This window comes from Corythoichthys intestinalis, chromosome 7 (assembly GCF_030265065.1).
Source record: "Corythoichthys intestinalis isolate RoL2023-P3 chromosome 7, ASM3026506v1, whole genome shotgun sequence".
Classification (NCBI taxonomy): Eukaryota; Metazoa; Chordata; class Actinopteri; order Syngnathiformes; family Syngnathidae; genus Corythoichthys; species Corythoichthys intestinalis.
In genome coordinates, this window is record NC_080401.1 from 37,766,266 (window position 1) to 37,781,287 (window position 15,022).

The 15,022-nt window shown below is 37.1% G+C and overlaps 1 protein-coding gene across 2 annotated transcripts in view; it reads left to right on the forward strand.

Annotated features, from left to right (window-relative positions):
• The window catches only part of agbl4 (AGBL carboxypeptidase 4), a 754,546-nt gene that overhangs the window by 16,753 nt on the left and 722,771 nt on the right, over window positions 1–15,022 (forward strand). The window lies entirely within an intron of this gene.

Here is a 15,022-nt window from a genome sequence, read left to right on the forward strand (position 1 = left end):
CCGAAGGATTAATCAGTTTTCAAAATTGTTCTCGATTAATCTGATTACCATTCATTCGCAATTAATTTATTACTTTTTTGCACCTCAAGTCTGCATTAAAGACTTTGTTGTCGGCAAGCCGTCGGCAGTATTCACGATACAGTGTTTTATGATGTTTGCTAGATAAAACCTTTTTTTTTTCAGTTTGGAAACGAAAGCCCTTGCAACACAATTCAATTCATCACCAAGTTAGCCATTTTTCATTTGTGCTCATGTAATTCATAGAGGTAAATTAGTTTTACTATTTCACATGGGTGTTAATAGGGCTTACTTTTTGTGCTTCAGCATGATGGAAAGAAAACCAGAATAAAGAGAAATGAAATAGTGCAATAATCCTTCCTGACATTTCGACCTGTTTTATTGTGCCATGTCTAATCATGAAGTAAACACATTGGCTCTGTGGCGCTCAGAGACCTCATCTGCCAGAAAGAAGCACAAACAACCGTGGTGTTATGTAAGTTAATTGTTGATGACACGGATAGTAGCAACACATTGTAGACCAAGCCAGCACCTCATCTTTGCAAATGTCAGCAAATGTTCGCAGTCAGTTTTTTAATGGACATTTCCAAGAGGATGATTAATAATGATGTATCCATATTTTCCCTGTAAAAGTTACACAGGTTGAGGGGAAAATGTTCAAATTCTTGTAGTGCAACTAAGAATGCAATACAAAGTCAGACTGATCCTATAATTAAAATATTTTATTCTACATCTTTGCGTTATGGATTTCCGACCGTGACTGTAAAATGTCTCGTTTCTGTGTCTGATGAAGAACATCTAAATTGAATTACTTAATTATGTCTCATAATCTCCTTTTTTCCCTCCGTATAAAAGGGAATTAATCTGTCATTGCTTGGATTTGCTTTTGTGGTATATTTTATCCAACAACAAATTAATAATAAAACTAAAGTTTTGCCTGACTTTGTAAAACTGTATTTCAAGATTTTGGATCGGTACTTAGCACTGCTATTACTAATGTTATTAGAACCGCACTGAATCCTAATTGTTTACAGTTCCATAATACAATGTTTATTCTGCGTTGCTTAAGTTTGTGAAAACAACAATAGGATCTCGCTAGATATTTTGACACCTACTTTGATCAATGTCGAACCGTGAGCACTACAAATGTTGCCTGGCACGGCCAGACTGTTCTCCCTGTATTTTTCAAACACTGAGAGAAACGTCCGGGAACCAGCCCATTAACGGCCACTTGAGCAGGTACAAAATCAGTCGACAAATCAGATTCGTTTATTTGCGTGACGTGTTCTTAACGAGCAACGTCACTCTTGCGCGTCGGAAGTCGTCTCCACAACAACACAGATGGTGAACAGGAGAGCCGAGAATATGTTCCAATCCACGGTAAAATCAGTTTTAAATTACCAAAAACACATCGACACGAGTCATTGACAACAGTCTGTCTCGCGCTAGCCATGTTGAATAAACTCCGCTCTCCTCGTATGTTTACTTCCGCGCGCAAGTCCCTCGTCCTGCCCTCGTCGTTTTACTAACATCACATCTGCCCATCGCTGATTGGTCCACTCCGCTGTCTGTATCTGCTGAATGGTGGCCAGACTCAATAGCTGGAACAGCGGTGAGTCTGGTGTACCAGGCAACTACAAATGGGCCTTGACTGGACAAAAAAATGTCTTCATAACAATATTGCTTTTGACATTAATATTTTAGTCATTTAAAAATGTCTTTGTGTAGTTTTTGTCGGCAAATAATCAAAAAGATTTTATCTTGGTTTAGTCGATGAATACTAAAACAGTTTTCGTCTGTAAAAATTGAAAGGTTTTATTCTTAATAAAAAATAAAGGTTTCTAACAATTTGGGTTAAACATTGATGAAGGAGTACATGTTTTAAACAGTCCAAATGCAGGTTAAAGCACGTGCTGCGTAATAAAATATGCCCAAATGTTTTTCCCATAACATTCGTTCACCATGCTGAAACTAGCACAAACAAGCTAAAATATTAGCCTAAACTTGGTGCTCAATTTACCAAAGAAATATGGAAAATACATTACTAGTTGCTAAAAAAAAAAAGGTACATCTATGATATCTTAAAATGAATTGGTACAATTTAACTTTGAAGCTGACTAACTACTCGTATAATAAGTAAATGTCACGTATTGTGAATATTAAGCCTGTCATGATATGCAATAAGTCAAATTATCGCACGGTAAATAAAAATGAGGGCGGTAATTTTCCCGGCTGCAATTTATCACCGCGTGCATGCGTGCATACATTTTTGTGTGCGTGTGTTTGCATGTGCTGCGTGCACTCGGCACACGTGCGTGTTGATTGCATATGAGACTCCAGTAGCTTTCACAGATGTTTATTGGCCATCAACACGCCATAGAATTAAAGTTCAGAAATACAAAATAAGGAAACAAATCCATATTAAACATTGTAAATTGTTAACGTTGCCAATTGAAGCTAATGGAAAAAAACAATGTGCTAACCAATTTAGCCTGCTATAAAGCATTGGCAGTCTTCTCCACAACGCACTTTGCGGTTAAAAAATGACACTTTAAACATGTCGCTGGATTAAAGCATTTGCAAATGGTGCGGGGAAAAAAAAAAAAAATCAATTACTGATGGCACATGCATGACAAACAGTGAAGTGCACTTTGTTTTTGTTTTTTTACTGAGTATAAAGCGTACAGTTAGTGGCTTAGCAAACGTACTTCTGTTGAACATTTCAAAATAAAAGCACATCCTGTTCAGATTTTTGGAGGCAATCTGGCATGCTACAAATTCTACACTAAGAATATAATGAAAGTGTCATTATGACACCCATTATGAAAAATCTGATTGGCAATGATAATATGATGTAATAAATGATAATAATTTGGCTTCAAATTTGTTAATATGCGGACTTTGCAGGACAAGATGACAGTCATTTTGGTTCAAATTATCACTTTTAATGGGCTCTAATTAGTAGACAACAAAAATGACATTGGGTTTCTCACCTATTTCATAATCTGCACCTGACTTGCTTTAGCGTGAGCATGGCCAAAAATAGTGTGTCTCGGGCAGCCACGAGAATGGCATGGAATAGCAATTAAAAAGTAAAAATAAACAAATACTGAACATGCTTCCCTAAAATGTGGGCCCAAACCTGTGTCAAAAACCTAAGAAAAAGCTTTACTATATGATACAACAAAACAATTCATCAAAAGATTTTTTACTTGTCGCCCATCCAATAGTGCGGACACAGTGAGGGGTAAAGGCTTTGAGTGTCGGGAATAAAATGACTGCGCTTCAGACTGTTGTCATGACAACTAAATTTATTCATTTGAAGTTAATAGAACACTTCGGAAAGTTTTATCTTTTACCTCTGTACACTGACACCCGTGGAGACATGACCTTATGTTTTGAATTGATTCTGAAACTAACTTAATGTTGTCTAAATTCTTTCTCTTCTACAGCTGTGGTGTGATACAGGATAATATTTTGAACCATGATTACTAGGGGTGTAACGGTACACAAAAATTTCGGTTTGGTACGTACCTCGGTTTTGAGGTCACGGTTTGGTTCATTTTCGGTCCAGTAAGAAAACAAAATGCAAAATATAAATGAGCTAGTTGTTTATTACACATTTTGTGCTTCCAACAATAGGAACATTAGCCTGTACAAAGCTAGAATTCTGCTCAAAAAGTAGCAGGTATTTAAAGATAATCCAACAACAATTTGCCTTTCAGACCCTGCATATTGGTCAGCTTTCTTTCTGAAAGAAAGAAGAAAAAAGAAGTCCTGTGCTAAAGAGAAAAGCAATCCCAATGACAAAGGTTTTAACTTATATTTTACAAATGAAATGCCTCAATGAATCTTTTTTTTTTCTTATGAACGGTTTTCAAAAACTTTATTGGTGGATTTTGTCAAGTTAAAGCGCCACTCAGAAATTAATAAATAAATGTAATTGTGTAAGCAGGCTCTGTGTATTATTCTTATTATTTCATTACAGGTGTTTTAACTCATTTCAATTTATTTTATTTAAATGGGATATTATTTATTTTATTATGTGTTTATATTTTACAAAGGTGATGTAGTATTCATTTATATTTTATGTTGTATAACTTTAGTTCCTATATGAATATTAGTTCCTACTTGTTTTGTTGTGGTAGGAGGGTTTTGTATTGATTGTGTTGATTATTATTATAGCAGAGAAGACAGCAGTAAATCCACAAAGACAAGTCAACTGTGCCCCGATTTACCACTCAAGAGATCTGATGGACTCAAAAAGTGGGTTACGATTGCATATTAGTTTGAAAGTCGACCGGATCCACCGTATTTTTACACGAGTGACTTTCGGTCTGCCCGATCCTAGCTAGTAGTATTGACGCAGGAGGGCTGCGTCTCGCTTCAAATCATAAACTCTGCCGTTCTTTTCGCGTGCGTCGCGTTGAGCCGCTTCTGGGACGCGTAACACGTGGCCGCACTGCGACTGGTGTGCATTGGCTGATTGTCTTTAACACCCGCGTTTCACTGCGTTCTCGCAGCGGCCACGTTGTCGCGCCGTTGACGTTTCTGTGTTATACTGTCCACAGTCCTACTGTGTTGGTCCTCATTATAGTCGAGAGAAGACGGAGTAAATATAATCTACACAAAGAAACTGTAACCCGATCGACTCACAGCCTCGAAAAGTAAGGGTTATATTACATCAGAAACTTGTTCGGTACGCCTCCGTTCCGAACCGAGCACCCCGTACCGAAACAGTTCAATACAAATACATGTACCGTTTCACCCTTAATGATTACTCTTTTGTATGTCATGTTGTTCTGCCTTTTCAATATGTCACATTTTCTGTTGTTCTTTCGTTTTTTTTTGCTTTTTTTCCCTCAAACTGACCTATTGGTTATTGGCCAGTGATTTCTTGCTTCTCTCGTTTCTCTTGCCACATCGGTTCCCAGTGTTCCTGAACTCATTACAGAGCAATCAGCCCCAGGCATTGAAGTGTGCACCCAGAGGGAGCAATAACTGTAAATAAACACTACTGCAGGTTCTCTGATAACATGCTAGCCAGATGATAACAGGTCTTCTGTGTAGGCCTGTTGACCTTCTTCTTGCCTTTGGCTTTCCAAGGACTCTTCAGGTCTGTTCACTTTTATCTTAGCGACTCCTTCCAAGATGACCATTGAAAAAGAGAAGAAAGATGTGGTTGTACCAAGATAATGCAGAGAAAAGGAAAGATAGATATAGAGGAGGGCTCTATCAGAAAAGGCATACCACTGGGTAATCCACCTTAACAGCATGCCTTCCTTTGGTCCCTTAAGCTTCAACTTAATTAACTTGTCAAATGATGGCATGAAACGAATTAGTTAGCACAAACTTAGAGCTAACTCACCATTTTGAGCTTGCAAAACAGATGAAAGTATAGAGTTTCTCCCGCATGAATGCATGGTGTTTGACAGTCGCAGGGCCAGAGCTGTGGGGCTAAAGCACCATCTGGATGAGATTGATAACACAATTAAGCCATTACCAATATGAGCGCATCACTATGACCCATTACTACACCGACCACTTCAGATGGATCACACCCTTCTAGCTGTAGGGCCTTTTTGAAGGCAAAAAATACAATTATAAAAGACTAGCTTGAAAATTGCGCTCTCTTCAGAATGTAAAGGCAGGCCTGTACATCATCAGATATGTGCGGTTTGCCTGCATATCTCACTGGTGTCCTCGGGCCCAGCTTTCTTCATCTGTTTTGAAACGAGAAGCTCACTGGAGCATGGGTGGACTCATAGCAAAATGACTTTCTTCCTATTGTCCCATCTTATCATGCACTCTTATCCTGTTTTTGCTGCATACTGCATTATGATTCTTGAAACATTTTCCACATTTGCAAACACTCATATTATGTATGTGGCTGAAGGACATGACATGTAAGAGTCTCTTTTGCATTTAAATGACAGTGCTTCTCTATGCTTTGTATCTTGTTTGGCTAAATAATATTCAAACCAAATTGCAATTGTTTCTTTCTAAACACACTTTTAATTCCAATCTTTTTGAACTCTGTGGCAAATGTGATCGATATTTGTAACTATTATAAGTATGTCGTATGAGTTTCACATAAGAATTTCATCAATTTTTTCCAAAAAACAAAAAAAAACAAAAACAACAACAACTGTTTGCCCTGTGATTGATTGGCAACCATTCCAGGGTGAACCACGGCTCTTGCCCAAAGTTCGTTGGGATTGTTTCTGCTTCCCTTTGACCGGAGTTATTGTGTTGCCGATTGTCAGCTCAGTATTTCCCCCAGTGCTATATAAACCTGGCGGGCAGCTAACAGATTGAGTAGGTACACATTTGTTTACTATCAGTGATGTGATTAGATTGCTTGCACTGATCCAGCCTGCACCACGTGCAGAAAAAGTATAAAGATAAAACAGCACAACATCTTTCTTTAGCCTGAGAGTTACCTGGTTTTACTACTTGGCCATGTTTAAACTTGTTTTTCATTTTTAAAGTTTAAGTTAATTTATCTCACTTTAGGAGTGACCAACAATGCATTGTTTAAGTGAAAACAACTAATATTGGTTATTTTAATTGTCATTTTGTTTGTTAGAATTGTATTTCAAGACTGTGCCTTTTGTAAATTTCAGTATTACTAATAAGTGACTTCTAATAGGACATACTTTCAAAATTCATGACAATTTAATATTTGCATTTTTATTATATTGTCGTATTTTCTACCACCAGGCAACTTTTCTGGTTTAAAGTTACGGTTCATGAAACTGAGGGGATCCCTAAGCAGACACGGGCAAGGCAGGTTGTGATGAGCAAAAAACGTGAGCAGACGGGTGACAGAGCCTTGTAACTGAATAGCATAATTGCCCAAGTCATTTTTGAATAGTTTTCAGGAAACTAAAGACGAAGACAAAATCAACAAAAAAGTAGGGTCCAGTTGTCTCAGTTCATTCAGTGAAGAACATGACCTTGATAACTGTCAATCTGCAATCATAAAGAAAAAAAATATATTTTAGCAAATACGTACATTGTTGTTTGTGGCAGTATATTAAAAAAAAAAAAAAGCAATATATATAAGACTAACAATATAAATTATTTACTCATTGGCTACCACTGACAACGAAAGTCTTCCAAGCTATTCTAACTAAAAAACTAACACTGCTGGACATTTGAAACATTATCATTCACTTTAAACGCAAAAGGAATCCGCTCACTTACCTTTCATGTCGATTGCCCGACACACCTGCAGTTCCTACCAGTCCATTTTTAACAAATCAGGCTTCTGTACACTAAACAAGGCAAGGCGTGAATGACGTCCTCACTTGCATTAACCCCTTCAGATCTGAGCATGCTGCTGAAGGACATGACATGTTTGCGTCTCTAAATCAATAAATACACTGAATTTAGTTGCTTTTGCCAATTCTGGGAGATGATTGGACGAAACTTCACCTATTGAAATGAAATCAAGAGGTTTAGCACGCCCTCTTTGCTAGTTTGTGGCTCTTTGAAAATGGCTGAGACAAAACGCAACTTCAAAAAGGCAAACTCATTTCTCATCTAAAACAATGTAACATTAACATTCAAAATAACCAATAGAAGAATGAAATATCCCCGATGAAAATTGCACTTTGTTCTGGTATTTGAGTAGAGTAAAAATCAGCAATTTTTTTCCCCACCCAGCAGAAAAATTGCGGGTCTGAAGGGGTTAAAGGAGCAAAGGGAAACATAGCTCCCCCATGAGATTGATGAATTTAATTCTTATTCCACGAATGCAATAGTAAACAGAATAGCATGTTTTAGGTAGTTCAATACATACCACGTATCCGTGCAAAAATTGTCTTCTAGAACTCATCAAAATAATAGTGTGCATTTAGAAGTCCCTGCTAAATTGTACATTTTGTGGTATGTGGCAGTCAAAAACTATAATATAATTGAGTATACCTGATAGGTTGTTAGTTTGTATAGAAACTTGGAAGGTGACCTCTTTAATCTCGCCTGCAGATGAAGTGATAAGGCATCAAGGGAGAAGGCAGGCTTTAAGAAATCATGAGGCGGGAGATGGATGTTGCCTCAGTGACAACTTGCCTTCAGATGAGCAGGCAAGAGAGAAAGAGACAGACGGAAGGGAAAAAACAGCCGTTTAGCTCCAGGACTAAACTAAACCCCGACACTAAGGCTGCTGGCTGGAATCAATTCTGTCTTTATCAGCCCCCTTCGTCTGTGTCCAGAAGTCCTGCCCACACAGCAAAGGAGCTGAAGGCAGGAACGGATATGTTTTCCGATAATGAAATTGAACACAGCAAAAATGGGTTTAAAAAGGTGCCTGGCTACAGTCCCTCAGCAGTACAACACTCTTTTAATCTCAAGCCTGCTGTTTAGACAGGTTTGGTCATGTTTGTGCCAGGTCAATTTAAGTGTTCACCCATTCGTATACTGTAGACTACAGTATGTTGTTAACCGACCATGCAAATACAAATACAGTATATTCACATCTATTTTCTGGTCAACATGAAGCAGTAGGCAGCCCACTTCTGTGATAAATTGTGTATTAAAATTAAAGATTCAGGACATGACAGGCTACATTGCAACTAAGGAGGTAAAGCTGTAACCACACAGTCCATTTCATTTGGAAACAACTGCCTATTACCACTGTAATGGCCGGCCCTGCGAGTGAGTTCTTGCTCAGGCCTCAGGCATGCGGGAATACCGTTGCTGTGTGATGATCCATCTGCATGGCAGAAAGCATCCATCCAGTGGATGGCTACGGGCTGCAGGCCGGCCCATTGTGTGGGCTGAGCACTGTGACTGCTCCCTCTTGTACTTCCGTAATGGGATTACATTAGCCAGGTTCTTCTGCACCCTTTTGAGATGAATTTCTCTCTTTCATGCTAACGCAAACACTTATACACTCTGATAGCGCCCTGTATGTTGATTATGGAGGGTATGTACATGTATGTTTCTCCTCATTTTTATATCTAATGACTTGCATACAAAAATGTGTTTTTCACTTTATCACTACTTTAATCAACCGTCAATTTGTTTTATTATTAGGGCCCGAGCACCATGTGGTGTGGTTGTATATTTAAGACATGGGCGCCCAGGGAAAATGTTGGGTCCTCTTCAAAATTGGTGAGGTTGTTCATGAGACATATGAGATCTAAAGTTTTTAAAATGGTGAGTTTTCATTCACAGGCCTGGGCGGGGTGCCAAAGTCGGCCTTTCTGGCTATGCGCCAAATTCAGTAAATGAGTAATAACTCACTGATACTAGGTTCAGCTTTTATCATATCTAGCATGTATGAGAGCTAGCTTAGTAGTGCCTCCTTTTTTTCTGAAGGACCCTCTACAACAGGGTTTTTTTTCCCCACATAGTTATATCTTCACAAAAAAAGAGGTGTGTTTCGAGCACATGTTAGTTTCTCCTGAGATAATGAGAGGGGGATGATCTGGCACCACACTGAGCTGCTTGCCGTCCAAGTTGTTTCAAATGGTGAGGGACCGTTCAGTCCTGGTTGTAGGCCTAGTTGATATTATTGGTATATATTTTTTAACAATCAATTATGTAATTTCTGAATATATACTGTAGTTTCATATTATTTACTCCTGTGTTCTGTTGTACATTTTTTAGAATTCTACAGCGCCTCTAAAGGGACATTGACAGAAATAAAATAAATTTAAACATCTGATGCGCACCAGATAGTGTGTGGTGCAGACTAGAAACAATCTGGTGGGCACCAGAAACAATCTGGAGTGCACCAGATAGATAGTGCCCACCACATACTATCTGGTGGACACCGGGATGTTTTAATTAATTTTATTTCTGCCAATGTCCCTTTAAAGGCTCCGTAGAATTCACCTGGTATTTGTAACTGTTAAGGTAGCAAGATGAGAAAAAGAATGAACAGAAATGTTTTTATTCGTCAATATTGCATAATCTTCAGCACTGCCTAAGCAAATCAACTCATTTAAAGGATACCCCAATTTCCAAATAGAATATATACAGAGAGCGATAAATGTTTTTTTTCCAAATAATGACTAAGGAATGTCCCTGAGAGCAGGGTCATAAGAATATAACCCTTTTTTTAAGAAGAGTGAAGTGGACGATGAGGTAAGACGTACAAAACAAGACACTTTTTGAAATATGTTTAGGTCTAATTTTGTATTTTTCATGCCCTTTATGTAGAAGTGTTCCCTTTATGGGTGTGCAATGAACTCGTTAGCTAAAGGTCGCACAGCATTGGACTGGGCTATTACAGGCACATCAATAGATTTCCCTACTACACTAAAATAATAAAAATATAAAGGTAGCACAACTTTAAGTTTCAAGGCAATGTATTTTACTTATATTTGTAAGTTTTCATGGAAATGTGCAATTCTTGTTGAAAATGCAAAATTTTAAGTAAGCAGAAATTTTGTTATGTAAGCAGAACACAACATTTTAAGTATGCAAAGCTTAGGTTATGGAATCAGAACTCATCATTTGAAGTAATCTGCACTTCCTATGTTAAGTAAGCATTACTAGAAATTTTAAGGAGAAAAATGGACTTATGCTAAGATAGCAGAACTTAAATTTTACGTAAAGTGCACTTAGTTTTAAGTACATAAACATATAACGCTAATGCAAGTGTGATTCAAACCTCAATGACAACTCAGTGCATAGCAAGAGAGGTAGAGAGCGGTTTACGAATACTCAAAATAACAAGATATTGAAGAAAACTTTGATTTGTGCTTTCTTAAAATCTCGGATTATATATTGGAATTTTGATTTTATACAGGTTAAATTCTCCAAGTAAATTAACATGTGACAGTGTAGCATATCTGATCATTTATCAACCATTGTTTAAAGCATAATATTGTACAAAGATGGAAAACCTACAGTATGGTCACTCTAAATAAACCAAATGAACTTTTTCAGTGCCAAGCGTTTTTCGAAAAGACAAGCCCAGTGCCAGCCGATTCCGAGCATTCTGACTCATTTTCCAAGGCTGACAAAATATTGTGTTTTATGAAAAACTGATCTTTAATCAGAATATAAAGGTTAGGGTCTAACTTATTACACTTACACTTATTACCTTACTACACTTAAAAATAGGTGAAATAAGGTAAATCGAGGGCTCTTGAACAAATTAAAAAAATACATTAAAAAAGTTAAAAGTTAAAAAAGTTGTTTCTACAGTAGCCCTGAAGTGTACAACACAACAGCAAATCAAAAACAAAAATGGCAAGTGCAAAACACAAGGGCAAATCAAAAACAAAAACGGCAAGTGCAAAACACAACGGCAAATCAAAAAACAAAACGTCAAATTCGAAAACAAAATGTCAGATAAAAAAAAGTTACATTAAGGAACCGGAAAAGGTTGGTATCAGTCAAAAAGTACATTCATCGCTGATTGAATCTACCAGTAGGTAGGTACTGATGAACTAGCGTGGCGTGGTATTTGAAAATGAGCATTACCAAAGACGTGAACGTGGCTGCCGCTATAAATGAATATTTTCATTTGGCACATACGTATGAAATAAAATAATACTTCACACGCATGTCCTGAATACATATAATCATTTACATGAATTAATACTCTTTTGTAGCGTCACTAAGAATACTGCTGGCACCGCAATGGTGTGGCAGCGCGACTTTCCTATTGATATGTTTGTAGTTTCTCAAAAGCACAAATACAGCCAACACTAAAACAGTTAGTGTTAGTTTGATGACATGGCATTGATTTAAAGAATCAGGCCACTAGCTTGCCAAAGTGTTTGAATGTGGAGGTAGCCACCATAAAATTAAAAAAGGGATCAATGGTGTGTCATATCCTTGCTGCTTCATGGCCTCAACGTGTAATTCGGACTTTGAGGCTGCAACCATCTCTCATGTCAGGCCCTACAGCTCTGGACTCAATAACCCAGCCGCCCATGGCAGCTGTCTACTGCTACTCTATACTAAAGTGTTCAGAAGCAGAAACTGAAAGATGCATATTAGCTTTCAAGTGTGTTGGACCACCCCTGCCAATTCAATTGCACAGGGAATTGAGAGCTGTTGTACGTTTCATAGGTTCTTATTAGCAGTGCATTGAGGCAAGTTGGGGAGGGTATGACTTTCTGACACAAGCCTGTGTTACATTACGAAATGGACCACTGTATGTATGCTGTAGCAGCAGCTAGTTATGAACACGAATTTGATTTCAAACACACATTTATTCACTTTAATTTTTATTTTAGTTTCATTCTGCACGTGTTGATGTCATGAGCAACTGAATAAAGTCAGCAAACCACACTGACGTCTGACATCGTCATTTCGGAGCTTAGCTCGCTAGCTAGTTAGGACTTAGCGCCAACATCTTGGCGAGGACAGTACAATGATGTATAATACATGTTTTTGGATAGTTATTTTGAGATTTATGTGGTATTTAGGGGTACTTTAAGGGTTAATTCAGACTTATTCGGAAGATTGGGTGACGTCGCCAGCGTAGGAACGGAACTCGTTCGTAACCCGGGGACTACCTGTACAATTTAAAAATGATTTTATAGTACTAATTGTACAAGTTGTCCAAGAAAAAGCTGGTGAATATTTGATATTTTTTTGTTTTTAAGTATTCCAATATGAAGTGCATAACACAGCATTGAATTGAGAGAAGATCTTGCTATGAAGGATGATATTTGGTGGTCATTATTGATATGCTACTATTGATTGTGCTTTGCAGTGTTTGCTCTATGAATTGCTCTGAAAGATGGTCGATGTGCGGACAAAGGCAGTGCCGGGTGCACGGTTCATCTCATGACTTTAATTTCCTTAAATTGCTTGAAATTGAGTTGTCAACCAGCCAAACCTCCTTCTGCTGTCCCATTTCCTGTCATAAGAAAAGAAAGTACAATAACTAGTGATGGAAAATACAGTATTATAGAACAGCCAAAATCTAATCCCTTTAAAACTAAAGAAGAGTTGCATTTTCTGAAAAATATGCCTTATATAAATAACACACATATTTAAATAGTTCACACAGGCATTCCGTTCATATGACTTCAGCTCAGTGAGCTTTTGTATCCAGATATTTGAGGCTGATATAATTTTTTTTTTTTTTTTGCTGATTATTATTTTTTTATGATTGTGATAGGCAAACTCGTTCGTTAAATGTACTGTGTGGAATAAAAATTTAAAACACAAATAGAACTCTAAACGATTATTGAACTTTAAGTATACTCGTATACAACGAAGTAAAAGAAAAAGTACAGAACGGGTAATGTGCAGTGTAAAAAATACAAAATAAGCAAAAAAAAAAAAAAAACCCTGATAATATATAAGTTAAAACAGTAACCTGAGAGACAAATGGTTTAATTGGAAATACTGTTGTTGTATTAAACTACATTAGTTTAAGCTTCTTTCTGAGATTAGTACGTTTACAAAATAAAAATGTACAATCAAACTAACAGTATGATAAATGTGTTCATTTTTTTTTTTATTATATGCTCCAATACTCACCATGTTGCCACAGATATTGCACTTGGCTTTTCTTGGCATTGGCTGGGTAAAATGCACCCGTACTGGATTTTGTTTTTGTGCATCCATTTACTGCAAGAAATAAAAGCATAATATTAACATTAATCAAATTTTCAACAGATTGTGCTATTATGGGCAATTGTGTTAAAAATTAATGACTAAAAATAGCCTTTTAAACGACTGATTTGTTGTGCAAAATTGATGCAGTTTAATAGTTGATCATAGATAATAAATATTATGTACCGGTAGTCAGTTTTTTGTTTTTGGCCCTTTAAATGAAATATTACTAATATTAGTATACTGTACAGTGATACCTTGCTATATCGCGCTTCAAACCTTGCGCTCTTGGTCCATTGCAGATTTTTTTTTTTTCAATTAAAAAAAAAAAAAAAAAATACAGGATTTTATTTTGTACTTCTGTAAGAAATAGTGCATGTGACTGTATTATTATCCTGGGTAAGATGAGGAGGTTTTGATGGAAATCTACAGTCACGTGACTTTTGCATATGACAGAAGACAGTTTTGGCTATGGAGAAAATTGTTGGTGCTATGTCTTGCATATCAGGCTACAGGCGCTAAGATTTTGCGTATGATATACTGTACATTAGGTATTCTCAATAGTTTTTGCAATACTCACTCGTGCCCTTTAGAGAGATAGAAACTCTCTCAACGTCCTGTGAAGTTAAAGTTAGATACAGAACTGTATATGCAACTAAATGATCTGCACAAATTAGATTTCCTTTAACATTGTGCTAGTTTTTCTCTCTTTATTTTGAATTACTTATGTTTTTCCCAAAGTGTGTGGTGAATATTTGTTTTGATACGACAAATGTGCTATTATTTTTAAGTACATGTACAGTGTTAACATCAAGAAAGATGTTAACACCTTCTTCTACTGTAATAGGATTCAAGTTTTAGTCACAATCACTGTACTTCCTCCTTTGCAACCCTTCCACCTTTACCTCAGCAGTTTAATGTTCCCTTTTATTTTTGTATGCTGGAGAAGGCGTTTAGATGCATTAATTTATAAAGCACGTTAGTTTTACAGTATATGTCAGAATCTAAACCATACAGCCACTCTGATTAGTCAAAGATGCTGCGGAGTGGGTGATTTTCCTGGCCCTTGTGCTGGGATAAGACACCAATTACTTACCTTTAGTGCTTCCTGTGGAAGCTGTAAGTGGATGAATTTCAAATGTGAAGATAGATCAGCCATTAGTTATCTTATAATTTTATGATCTTGCTTTTTCTCTGCTTTGGCTATTTTACAGTATTTTGTTAATGATTTTTTTTTTTATTTATTTTTTTATTAAAAGACCACTGTACTTGTGTGGTTGCCCTTGCACGACGAGCAGAATCTGTGATGCAAGCTGACTAGTAGATTAGCTCGGTCCTGTGGCAGCCAGACCCAGATATTGTTTGACACTGTGGTGCTTCTGTGGCCCATCTGTCTATAATCACATGCATATGTGCTCATCAATGTGGACTGTAGCTACCTGCTAACTGTGATGCAGCAGAGTTT